The sequence below is a fragment of the Chroicocephalus ridibundus genome, chromosome 1, assembly GCF_963924245.1.
Source record: "Chroicocephalus ridibundus chromosome 1, bChrRid1.1, whole genome shotgun sequence".
Taxonomy (NCBI): domain Eukaryota; kingdom Metazoa; phylum Chordata; class Aves; order Charadriiformes; family Laridae; genus Chroicocephalus; species Chroicocephalus ridibundus.
In genome coordinates, this window is record NC_086284.1 from 7,624,559 (window position 1) to 7,638,509 (window position 13,951).

Genomic DNA, 13,951 nt, shown 5'->3' on the forward strand with positions numbered 1-13,951 from the left:
TCTGGCCAACACTGACCATCCCGGCTACATCTGAATGGGTAAGAAAAGCACCGTTGATCTCATGTCACGACTCACATCACACACTTAAAATCCCCTTTTTCTTCCCCAAAACTGTGCATGGTGAATAGTCTGCGGACAGTGCTCAGGCAATGTTGCCAAAATCATCCAAGGCGTCATGCTAACACTCAGCCAGCTGAGCCCATGCACTGGGTCTGTTGACTGTGTAGATCCCAAAAGCTTCCAGAGACAGAGGAGAGAGGCAGGCACCCTCTATCCATCCCGACAGGATAGGGTAGGATATTTGGGAGGTGAAGGCTGGTGGTATGAACCAAGCTTTGGATGTGCATTGGACTGTCACAGGGTCCTACTCTGGATGCTTAAGGGGGCTAACCTTAGGTGAGATGAACCCCATCACCCTTACCTGCTGCCTTAGATCCTTCATCTGGAGGGATAAGGGCTAACAAGAGATGAGGGAGACGCACTCTGCCAGTACTCACAGAGGTGCATGCAAATTTTGCACTCTAAAAAAAATGGGCACATGTTCCTGAGAACTTTTGTGATCCCACCTCTGCAGATATTGAATACTTTGTGACATCAGCCCTTGCTTTTACTTTTATTGTCCCAGGAGGGGAACTGAGATAAAGTACTTTGGCCAAGGTCGCCCTTGAAGTAAGTGGCAGGGTGGGATGCTGAGCCTGGGTCTTTGAAATACCAGGCTGCTCCTCACACCATCCTAGATGCAGAAGGAGAACACCGGGGAGGTGGATGCAACCGTCTTTTTGTTAGTGATGTTCTGCCCAGACTACGGACAAGCGCAGTGAAGTACAGTGTCTGCCGAGCCTGCTTCCCAGTGACTGCATTTCAAGCAGCTCCTAGCTACATGTTTAAAAAAATAAAAGTTTTAAAGAGGCTTATAGCAAATACCTGCTAAGAAATAGGCTTTTTATAGCTGAGACTGGAATAAAACCGACCAAAGGCGACAGGAGAAACTGTTCAAACATGACCAGACCAGGGTGTAGCTCCAGGACCAGACCTGGCTGTACATATCTCCAGGGTTTAGCTCTGTAGGCAGCAATGAGACTTCCCTGCTTTATATCAACTGGGATTACGTCCCATCTACGGACCTCTGCAGGTGGCCACAGCCAACTTCTCCCAGCTAAGAGCTCCCTGGAGGTATTGTCTTAAATATCAATAGGGGCAAAAATGTACCACAAAGGTCCATTAATTTCTGCCTGTGTCTGTGTGGTGTGTAAGTCAAAGTTTGGTGTATGTGTATTTTTCATGTCCTCTTAGAGTGACCCTCTGGCTTTGGAAAACATGAAATTTAGATGCTAAAGCCCACCAGTTTTAGAAAAAACCAAAACTCAATAAATCCTTTTTGCCGGACGATGTTTCAAAATATTGCACTCAATAGGGCTGCCCAAAGTAGGTGTTGAATAGTTACACGTGATTGTCATTTGAGATGATTTGGGGACTCTCAGACGCACAGGGCTGTCAGAGACAGTCCCTTCCACCTGGCAAGCATGAGGAACGCCCAAAAGCATCACAGGAAACCTTGCTATACAAAGTCCAGCTAGACAAAACCAAGAAGGGAAGGAGGACAACTGAGGGACATGGTTTAATCCAAAATCAGTGAATAAGCAACCGGTAGGAAACAGTTTCAGTCCTTGTTCCACTAAAGTGGAAGGTTTTGCAGCCATCATCTGCTGTATGACCAGGGCTTCATCAGTGCTTGCTGCCCTCGGGCGTATCTTGCTTGTCTGAAACAAGAAGTTCATTTTCAGAGGACTGGTTTTAGGTGCAAGGTTGCTTAATTACGTGGATTGAGTTGAATGAGACAGATAGGGCCAAAATGAAGGAATGAAAATGCTGCTGATTTAGGGTGCATCAAGTTTCAGAGGTCGAAACATCCACTTTGCACCTTGTGAAAGTCAAAGTATCTCAAATAAGCGTGCGAAATCGTAACTCGGTGGTTTTGCAGCCCTTTGTCTCTGTGCTCTCCTGGTAGATTATACACAGTCCTACAGAGAAGGACTTTCTGAACACAATGTTTATTAATGGAGCCCATCCCAGCTGTGCGATCCTCATGCCGAGTAACAGCGGGATTTTCTTCAGGTCTCCTCACCACGCAGGGTTTTGGTGTTTGTGAAAATGAGACACCCTGAAGGGAAACTTTCATCTGAATCTCTCAACAGGTGAGCCCCAAATGTGGTTTACGTTCCATTACCACTAAACACCGCCGGGCCTGATAGATTTGGTACGCTTTCTGGTCCATCAATCTGACAGATTAGAAGGGAAAGGGATTTTTTTTTCGGTGCCTTGCAGATGATCACTTTCCTGGTGCACCCTGTCCTCCGACTGAATAAGAAAATAATGTTTAGATATAAAGACCATGATTGACAGTCAGGCAGGCAGATGCATTTTCTGGTAACAAAAGCCAGACAGAGAGTTTGGCTATTTTTGTACACCAACCTCCAAAAACCTGCACTTGGTGTAAGGAAACTCAAGGAAGGAATCTGTCGAATCTCCTCAAACTTAAAACACCAGCAAGAAATTACTCCCAGCCCTTCCTCTGCTTTTGTGCTGTAACCCTATGCACTTACCCTCCAGCAAATCTGCCGTACCAAATGCCAGAGTTCAATCATAACCAGGGATTTTCAATACTCAGACCTGATCCCTGCCTTTCCCATTGCACTCCTCCCCTATCGACCATTTCCCACAATTAGGGGTCCCTCCGTTCCCAAAACTGTTTTAAGTATAAGCATGCTATCACGTTACCTTCCCCTGGGCAGATGCTACCTTTCGTAAAGTCCCGTTTTCCAGGTGGTTTTTTTGGTTTTCCTTTATTTTTGAAGAGGAAAATTGAAAATACAAATAGGTATTAGTAATAAATCTCTTCCCATATTTCACATTCCACCATGCTCCCTTTACTATCTCTGCTTAAGTTGTGCATTGTTTAGCACCATTTCACAGCAACAACTTTGAGAGGAAGGTCGGCTAAAAATGTATTGTTTTTGAAGAATTACAAGACTAAATGTTGAGTTCAGAGAGATTTCTCCATCTCACCTTAGTCTATAGCTTAGCTCTGGAATGTAGAGGTAATGTAGGGGCCATAGCTGGCCCACAGAGTAAGAAAAGACAGAGAAAAGGTCTAGCAATGGGCTGGACCAGAGTTCTTGCCCCTTGATGCAAAGACCTTGACTGTTTTCAAACTCTCATGTACGTCTTGCAGTGAACTGGGGCTGACCTTTGTTTTTAGAACAGGAAATTCTCCAGAATGTATTTCTTCTGGGGGTATGTGATATTTTGCATATATTTCTGTATCTGCTGCTAACTCATGGCCCATGTTCCTTCTGTGTCCCTCCGGTCAAGTCTCAGCGGATCTGTAATCTCTTACATCTGCATCTGTAGCTCGTACGTGCAGCGGGCAAATATACTTGTGGCCTCAAAGAATTGCTTTCTCTTATACGCCCTTTACTTACATGGAGCGCTCTTGCACATTCACGTTTTGTTCCAAGAAAATAGTTTGGTCTTGGAAAAGACCCCAAAAAGGTGTTCTACAAGGTCTCCAGCTTGTGAGAAAGGTAAGCTCTGGTCTTTGGCTGTCTTCCTTCTCATCTTGTATTTTTTCCCCACTCCTCTTGGTTCTTTCATGCTGTGCAAGAATTTGGACTTTGGTGCTTGAATCGGAGTGTCATGCTGATCTTCAATGAGAGTAATTCTTCCCTGGAGAATGACTCACCAGGCACTGTCTTTGCTTCCTTCAGTACAATCTTAGCAAATAAAACTGCTGGTTCAGCTTTGCTGCTCGGTCACGGTCAGAGGGCGACGTGCTGGGACAGGATTTCTCTTCCTGGGTAAATCATGCAAAGTTTCTGCAAGTCAAACAAGGTGCCTGCTGAAATGCCTCTTTGCTTTATTGCATTTCATCTGACAGTTCATCTACCTCCCCTCGGTCTGAACACTTGTCTGCAACGATGAGGTAGTTTGTGTGGTTTGCGATGAAAAGGTCCTTTCCTAGTTTGTTCCAAAATCTACTGGGGATGCTGTATATTTTCATTGTCTCTGTTTGTTGCTTGGCCAGCATTTCCTTGCCTGTATAACATCTGTTCACCAGACCTCAGATATCCTTGATCACATTTGGCCAGTATGAAGCACCTCTAGCTTTCTGGTGTGCTCTTGAGAGTGCATCTGTTCCCAAAAATCTGGGTGTTGTGATTCAGCTGCATTTCTGTCTGTTCTATCTATCCCATGCAACTAGCTCATCTCTGTATTTCCAGCTAGTAGTCTCTCTGTGTCTTCTTTTCCACGGCTTTTTGTGTGTCCTGTTGATATCTGATGAACTTTATGTCTGTTTGGCACTTTCATATAGGTCAGAATTCACTTTTCCTATGCTCACAGCTCTTGGTAGAGTTCTTGTGGGAACATGAAGGTTGAAAATTGGTTTGGACAAATGGGAATGACTGCGAAGAATTGCTCTCCTCTTTATCCAACAATTCACTAAAGGGGTTTTGTCTCCTTGCCTCCTTCACTCCCCATCCCTTTGATTTCTCTCCTCCCTACTCTTCCTGCCTTTGACTTCTACCCTATCATTCCACTTAGGACCTTGTCTTCCTCCAGCTACCCAGTGCCCACCTCCACCTCCTCTGCGCTACCTCCTCTCCTCCTCTAACCTATTCATGTGCAGATATTTAGATCTGTAGACTTTAGACCTCATTTTACCCAATCTCAGCCAGCCAACTGAGGACTGCCCTTGACTAGTTGCAACCTACGTAGACAACTTCAGAGGGCATTTCAGCCCGCTTCTTCCGGAAGTGCCTCTTTCTTTCCAGTGACAAAAAGGGGAATCTCGAGGGAATACACTCCTATGTGCTTTGCTTCGGTGCTTAGCATCACCCAGGACAAATCCAGTCTATATGCTGCCAGTCGAATACCCTAGCCGTTGACGCAGCGCTCAGAGTAACTTCTTTCGGTGTCTCTGGGGCACTCTTCTCAGCTTTTTCACCTGTTATTCGTATTTCATAAAACCCATTCCTTCCAAATTTTACGTGCTGGGGAGCAATAATAAAATCTGCACAGGCCAGAGAAAAGCCTGACAGTGGGTGAGTCTACTGAGCCTTTTCATTCAGGCTCCCACATCTTTCATTCCTATTAGAAATTTGGTGTAATTTGGCAGCGGTCTGATCTATTGTTTCTCCAGATTTTTGACCTCTGTCACAAATCTTTCATACGTGACATTTTCTGCAGGCTGACTGATTTTGGAGGAAAATTAATATTTATTTGGGTCCCCTGGTGAGTTGTGGGTGCATCCAGATGAGGGGTGAGCATGTGACAGCCATTGCCTACTACAGCTAGAAGTGCAGCAGCTTCTATTTAGCTTTATTTTTTAACCATTGCAATGCCAGGGCAAAAAGCATCAAGCTGCTAAGCAGGGTTTGGTGGGAGTCAGGGCTGTAATTTAGTGCCAGGGATGTGATTTCTCTCTGATTTTTGTTCCGTTTTCCGGTAGTCTCCACTTTGGATTTCCTAGATTTGCTCCTAGGATCATCGTCATAATCTAAGTAGAAAAACAGCAACCCCAAACACTGATACGGTCCTATTTTAATCCTTGTGTCTCAAACACAGAGCCATCTCATGAAACACTTCCTCCAAGCAGAGCTGCCTGCATACCCAGATGTTGTCTGAGTATCAGTGTGCTGCAATGACCCCATGGGGAAAAACATACACCGTAACCCTCCAGAAGTGAATTCTCCTTGTCCAGCCTTCCTACATTCTGACATTGCTTCTCCCCTATGCGCGGCAGGGGTTGCAGTGGCTCCTGAGGGCTGGCAGTGTGTTGGAGAGGTTGGAAATACCCCGCAAGAGCTTTCCCAGGGAACCGACCTGGGGTCTGGTTGGAAAGACAGTCTGTAGATCGGCTCGTAGCTCTTTGGAGGTGATGAGGGAATGCAGCTGTACCCCTCTGTCTAGCCTTCTACCAAAAAGGAGAGGCCATGAGATTGAGTGGGTCGCTGAACTGGACTCCAGAGAGATCAGCTTATTGCTTGATCTAAGGCAGAAACAAAAGATGAGAGCAAGCAAATCTCTTCCTCCTTTTTTCTCCCCTCCCTGTTGGTATGCCTTTTCCATTTAGAGATTATCTCTCGCGACGTGTATGTGCAGTGCACGAGGGGCCCGTGCTCTCCACTTCCAATCACTGCTTAGATATAAGGGAAATAAGGGGAACCATTACCCGGCACCTAGGGCTGTGTTTGCGTGCCTCATCACCTTCAAAGGTCTGATCAACAGCTTGCATTTAGGGTGGAATCCCGTTTTCCTCCTTTAGCAATACTCCTGTTTATGGGATCATACTTTATTGCTTTCTTTCCAAGTGTTTCATTACAAACTCTTTTAATGAACCACTAGGGGTAGCCAAATGTGTTTGGTTGCACGCAGGACCTTGGGAGAGGATTATGGAGAAATTCACTGCAAACAGTCTCAGCTTGCTTGCAAAGGAGGCAGCCTAACTAATCCTCCTTCCTGCCCTCACAGACGAGCTCTCAAGACAGAGACCTCCCTGAACTCAGGACCTTGGGGACACCTGGAAGGACATTAAAAGCTCCAGAGCTGAGAACTCGCTGCAGCAACCTGACCCCATCCGGACCCAGCACACGTCCAGCGAGATAAACTGGTGATGTTTGCCACATGGCCGTCACACATCTCAGCACTAAAGCCACCAGTCTCCCATGGGGGCTATAAAACATGTACTGAAGAATACTGGGAATGAGAAACCTCTGCCATAGGTTTAAGTGAAAATGCTGGGAGAAAGGACTGCAGAAACTACTGTGGTCATCTCATGACAGCTTTACCTCTTGTGAGATGGTAATTTAGGAAGAAGAGACAAAACCTTGTATAGCATTTTTGTCTTCCATCTTCACCCTGCTTCGGGCTCTCCTCTCTGTGCTATTTATGTACAGTCATTAACTGCTGTTAACGATGGTGTGCAATAAAGAAACAACAGTGCCGTAACATTGATGAGGAAACTGCATAAACTTAATGATTTCCCAAGGTCGCACAGGCAGCCTGTACTTCGAGCAAGAGATGTACCAAAGTCCTCCTGTGTCCCACTTCAGTGCCTTAGGTGGGCTTTTCCTTCCCACTTTTCACTGCATGGACAAAACCCAAAGAGAGGTAAATGAAGACATGTTAAAAGCAAGCCTGTCCCTGCTCTGCTGGAAAACCAGACCCAAGGCAAGTGGCTGTGATGCTGTGGGTCTCAGGGGACTTGCATCTGCTTGCTATTAGGCTAGAGGTGGCCTGCAAGATATCTTCACCACATCTCGGCTGGGGTTATAGGTTTTGCACAGAGGACGTGCTGAGCTTTTTCAGCATGAGTTTGACTAATGCAGACTGGGATCAGAAGCTTTTCTGTGACAGCACGGGTAAAACACAATCTCCCCATTCCTGCTAGAAACTGAGAGCTAAACACTGCTCCCAACACAGCTCTGACACTTTTCTGCTGTTTCAGTTGGGTCTGCAGGAACCCACACTGTAGATCAGCAGCATGAGAAATGAGTCTGCCCATTTTCTTGGGATCTGAAAAGTTATGAGGGAACAAGTCTAGCACCAGACAATATTCATCTAAGTCTCTTGAAGGAAGTATCTACCAAAACTATTTATCCCTCCTATAAGAACTAGCCTCCAAAACAACAATGTGATGGTTTGCTAATACAGTGACTGGTTACTTAAGATATCTTGCAAATTGAAGGCCAAACACTTCCTTGATACAATCAAACTTTGAGAAGTAATAGTTAAAACAATTGGTAGAAGACCCAAGGGAGCAAGCCGGCATAATTTCCCCTCAGAAGTCACCCCAGATCTAGTAGATCTTGGTACATGCTATTGAAAAAGGGGAGGGGAGTGACAGAAAATAAGAGGGTAGAATTTAATTAAGCTTTGATGAAGTTCATGACTAGAGACTGTTATGTAAATAATACAGGCATAATGGGAGAGTGATAGTCTGTTAAGGAATGAGGCCATGTAAGACAGAAAACTAGATTTAGGAAGGGATGATCAATTTTCAACCTGCTGATGAGATTCCTTGGGGCTGATACGAGTGATAAATGATCTGGAAAAGAATCGTGGTAGATGATTGTCAAACACTTCTGGGACTCCTCTAGAGGATAATGGAAAGAACCCTTCAAGAAGCTTCCAGAGGTCTTTCTATGGTCAGGGTAGTCATACTACCTGGATATAGTCTAAAATTGTTAAAGAAATTTGCTTTATTTAAATGCATATTTGTCCATTTCCAGATTCTGTAAGTGCCTGAAGAACAGTCTGTCCTACTCATTTAAAAACATGACTTTGACACTGAAACCATGAGATTCTGCGATATAATACATTTGATAAACTTTTCATTTAGCTTCTTGCTTTTGAGACGTTATAGTTGGTCTTCTGAAGCCTCTTCTAGCAATCATGAGGACAATCAACTTTGGGAAAATATGACTTGATGCTATCAGAATTCCATGCCTCTGGGAAAGAGGTGACAATTTCTGTAGGAGTCATTGCCGAACACAGCCATAGCTGTTTCACTGGGTTGCTTTAGAGGCACAGCACACCATGCATTGAACAGCTTAATGTGAGACCATGCACAGAACACATACTTTACACTTGGGCGTGTGTATTTCCTCCAGAAACACATGCTGCTGATCAGCCCAGCAAGGGAACAGCCCCCCCCGATTTAGCTGACCGATGGTAACAAGAGCAGTACGACTTGCCTTTCTGAATCCTCGTCATTTACCTCTTGACACGACACCTTTCTCTGTTCTCAGCCCCTGGATATGCGAGACGTGGTTTGCATCCAGGTCTAAATCCAAACCCCTCCAAGGTGTGTGAGAGTTCAGATTTCAGCCCGCGCCTATCTTGAACGTGAACCCTTTTTAATAAAGCAGAAATCTCCAGATGCACCCAAACAGCTGAAAACCATCAGCAAGGATAGTGCCATTTCAGCTCTTTTGGAGGAACGTCTATGCTCCCCCTTACTTTCCACCTCCCCAGTCTCTGTCTTGCCATCTGTTATCCCGCATAACTAGATCATTGCTTTGTATCTTGCTCATGCCCTTCACCTGACACAGCCCATTCCCCCTTCCCAATAAAGGTAGAAACACAGAGGATGTGCTGTGTTCACTAATCCTGTTTCCAACCCATCCCATGCTGGGGGCCCCATGCAAACCACACTATCAATCTGGCAGTCTCTGATGATGGAGCCCACATGGGAACCTTAGATAATGGATTACAGTAGAGGACATGTACTTCCAAATGTATTTAAGGTGTCTGGCAGTTTCTTTAAGAAGCAAAAGAGGGAAAAATCTGTTTAAGGGGAGAGAAATGTACCCCAAATCAGTGAGAGCTTTTTGGAAAGTGGAAAGTCCTCTGTCATGCTGTACTGCTTCACTCGTCCCAACACGGGAGGTGAATGGTGAAAGTATTCTTAAAGCAGAACTCCCATAGCTGAGAGCAAGGAGGCAAATAGGTAATATGGTAAACATTGCACATGGTTTAAATTATCTTTGGTAATAAAACCATTCATCATCAGCCTCCATGCTGGAGATTGAGATGGCTATTGCTCCCGAGGATAGAGTGACTGAAAGAATGAATCATTTGCTGCTCTCTTGCTCTCTTATTTTCTCTGACCTCCATGGCCCTGGCTCAAGGTCTTGCTGCAGAATAACAGGTCAGCTGGTCTAAGCTCAGTATCCAGAAAATTATAGCCTAGGATTCAAAGGTAATCGTCATCCCTGGCATATCTCTCTGTTCACTGAGACAGGGCCTCCTCTGGCATGAGGACTGAATTACCTCTCTGCCTTGGAGACTAATCACTCAACATCAGAGCTGAGAGAGGGATGGAGATGTCCTATGTGTGACCCACCGGCACTGGTGGTGATGGCAAGTCCCAGCCAGGCCCCAGAATGTTGGTACTTTGTTGAGATTTCTTCACTTGACCCTATTAAAATTCTGCTTTTTATGGTGACTTTGTGTATCACGTGCAACATAAGGGTTGGAGTGTGTAGGAAACAAAGGGAGCTTCCCTCTGGAGAAGGGCACAGTCATCTTTTGCTCATCCCTGCATGGTCTCCCAGAAGCCCAGAAAACAGGGCAGAGTCCGTGCTATCCTCTGCTTAAGATCTCAACTCAACAACCAGCCATTTAAACCAGCATCTTCAGAAGGGGATAGGAAAAATCTTTCACACTGACTCCCAAAACAATGGATGTTGGCATTCCTCCCCGATGGTACCCAGCTCCTCACCTCCTCGACATTCCTTCTATCGGTTCTCTTCCAAGCAAAATCTTCCCAACCCATAAATCTGTAGATTTACATATCCTTTACAGCTCGGCAAACCCTTGCCTCTCTCCATGTAGGTCTGCCCAAAGCAAAACCCCTCTGGTCCAACATAAAGTGCACATGCATCTCTCCCCAGTCATCAACCCAAAGTTGGATCGGGGTGGTCATTGTAAATTCAGTGCTTGTGTTCCATTGAAGCTGGGGAGGTGTGACCCTGGGATGAGTGAGGTCTGAAAAAACTCGTTGTCTTCCAGGGGGTTACTCCAATGAAGAGCTCAGGCAGAGTTGCAGCACGCTCAGACTCACACCTGGATTTCTCCAGGATTATGGTCACTTTGAATCTGGAAGGGCATGCCCATAGGTAGCCAACACCAGGAGCACCACATTGTGAGGTGCAAGCTCAGCCTTGCAATGCTGTTTTAATAGAGTCAAGCTCTGGCTTCAAGTGTATGCAAGAGCCACACGGACCACATCACGTTGCTGGAGAAAGAGAAGGACAGGAGGAGAGCAAAGTCTGCAGTGTTGTCCTCCATCGCCACCAAACTGCTCTGCCCATACTTGCCTGGAGATCTGTTCTGTGCTTAGCGCTTCAGCGCTGGAGCAAACAGGGAAATTAAAAATAAGGCAGTGGCCATAAAGACACCCAGAGATACAGAGTGGTGGCTGGTCTCTGCCCAGTTCCTTAGCCCCATCATAAAACCCATCACTGCTCTGCTGGAGTCAGCGGGTCCCAGATTTACAGACATCAATGCTCAGCTCCTGTTTCAGCGCTTAATTTACTCTTCAAATGAATGAGAAATCAGGTGCCTAAACAAGAAGTTAGGCACAGAAACACCTCTGTGGATTTGGTCATGCAAGGCTGGCCAATCTGAAACGTCCCATCCCTTGTTGAAAGTCTGCTCACACTTTGGGTCTCCGAGCCCTCGGTAATGCTACTGTCTGCAACAGCAGGGTCTGGGTATCAGGGCAAGGAGCACGATCCATAAATCCGCTGCTTAACAAGATACAGAGAGATTATCTGGCCCCTCTTTATGATTTGTGGATTTCTTATTCTTTAACGTACATTTCCAATCCTGTTGCAAAGTCCACATGGCACAGCAAGGTCTGCAGTAAAATTTATCTAGTGAGTGAAAAGCAAGCGGGGGGGCATAGCTTGTTTTCTGTCCGTAGCTGTGGGGTTTTTTGATGGTTTGCATTTCGCTCATGCTGCCTGCTCTGAAGTCGGGAGGGTGGACTGGAGCTCCATCAGGCTTGTTTGGATGTCAAAAAGTTGCAATAGGGTTACAATAGGGAGTGTTTTTCCCTTGAATAAATACGACTGAAGGGATGACCTCAGCTCCCAGGGAGGACTGCTACTGTATTAGAAGTTATCTTCTGGAGCAGATACAAAGCTGAGGTCTTGCTCTCCGAGGTTTTAAGGAGTCTGTTCTCCTTTTCTTTGCTGACTTTCAGTGCCCCAAATGTCCTGGCAAAATTCCAGCTGCGGCAGATACAGGGGACATGAACTATTTTTCTATTAAAAAAACCAAACACGTAATCTAAAATAGCTGCAGCAGGTGGTGACGATGCTCCCACCCTCCACCTTTCCTTTCCACCCTTCCTCCTCACTGTATATACTCCATGCCAGTGCAATGCCAAACCTCTTTTATCCTTCTCTAAGTGTGCAGGGATGCTCTTGCCCAGGCAGCATCTCTGCTCTATGAAGGTTATTTCACCAGAGGCGTTTGACTCTTGCAGCTGTAGTTTTGCAATAAGTTAGGTCTCAAATCACTCCACTAACTGTAAGCGATTAATCCTGGATTTATCCCAGTGGCCTCGCTGAGGCTACACTGAAACCAGAGAACCCAGGGGTATTTCAGAGAGCAGGGATGCAGGGTCGGGCTCTAGACTTGCTCTGTGGTGCTGAAGTGTGACCCCTGTGCACGCCCATCTCTCTCCCATGGTCTTGTCCACAAGGTGCATGGAACACCAGAGGAGGAGCCCAGGCAGATTGGGGACCAGGAGCCTGGTTCACCTCTCTGACTTGGTCTGTTCAGCAGGATCCCAAGAAACATGTTACATTACCTCTCGTTACGCAGCTTCCCAAACATCTTTGAAACACAAGTCTTGAAAAACCAATGTTTCAAGCTTAAATTTTCCTTAAGCCACTTGGGTTCTCCCATCACCCTCCAGCTGCATTCCTGAGATTTAATTATTGTCCTCTCTCCCTCCTTTTGTATCGCGTGTGACTTGCCGGAGGGTAAGGCAATGGTAGCTTATCACCGGATGATGTTACCTTTCAACTTTCTCTGCTCAGGCCTCAGGAGAGACCTCCCCTCCCATGGCCAACCATGACCTTTCTTGTCCCATATGGGATACTGCTGCCAATCTGCCACCAGGACACAAACACACCAGATGTTGTTGCGATTGAGAGATATTCTGCTCCAAAGCCCCTTTTTATTGCTATTATGATTATATTAGAAACTACTGAAATTTATGGGTTGGAGTCTGACAGATCAGCCCGCTCCCCAACTTTAGCCTTCTCTTCTCTGATGCTTTTTTGTTAAAAAATCAGGACTACATTTGCAGAAGGAGGAGGAAACAAAAGAATTAATGAGCAAACCTTTTGCCAGCTTGTAGGATGACAAATGTTAAAGTGTTTCCATTAGAGTCAACAGCAAAAGTCCCATAAACTCCAATGGAGAAGACTACCTCTGAAGAAATGGAGATTCCTGTCAAAAAACCCAACCCTAATGGACCTCTTACATTATCTTTACTCTTCTGAATCTATACGGTGTCCTCTTAAGTCTGTTTCCCAACTCTCTGCTTTACAGAGGTGCCCATTCCTATTCTAGCTCCACTTTTGATGCAACCCGGTCATCTTCGGGCCAGATCTGGAGGTGTGTTTCTTCACGCCCTCAGCACTATCTCTATGGCCTTCTTCTCCCCTCCGCCTCAATGAGTTTGCAACGAACACATTATCCCATGCTCCTCCTGGGGAGGAGTCCTCACTTTTGGATGAGAAGATAAAGGTTTCCATCCGTGGGACAATATTGCTGTTCCCTTAATATATTCAATATTGCCATGTGCGGCCTTTGCTGTACCATAGACCAGTATTATGCAGGTTCAGATTATTTGGGGTAACAAAAGGTTTCTCTTGCCACTTTTTGTCGCACTGCCCAACATCCCATGAGAAGTCTCAGGGACCCAGGGAAAAATGGGAAGGGAGAGCAGAAGAGCAGCACTAATAGATCCTTGGGGATCCATTAGTAAACCTCTGGCTTACGTGTGGAAAGTCCTGAAGGACACTCTCCCACTGCATGTTGGCATTTAAAAAAAAAACAACCAAAACTACAACAGAAACCAAAGGTCCATGGAGATCAGAGTGGTTGGAAAGACTTTACGTTATGTCAGAGACAGGGGCAGAACATGGGATCTCCAAAAGTCCTCTGTCTTTCTGGGAAAATTACCTGTAAAGAGCCATTCTGGACAAAGGTTTGCATTTCATTGGTGAGGAAACCCGGCCCAGTCTCCTTCCACAAGTCTCCTTCTCTACCACCACTGCTTTGACTTTCATAGCCCTGCTTTTTCTTGCAGTCATTTAGTCAAGCCAGGTATTCCAGCAAAAACCGCTCATCAGAAATGCAACAT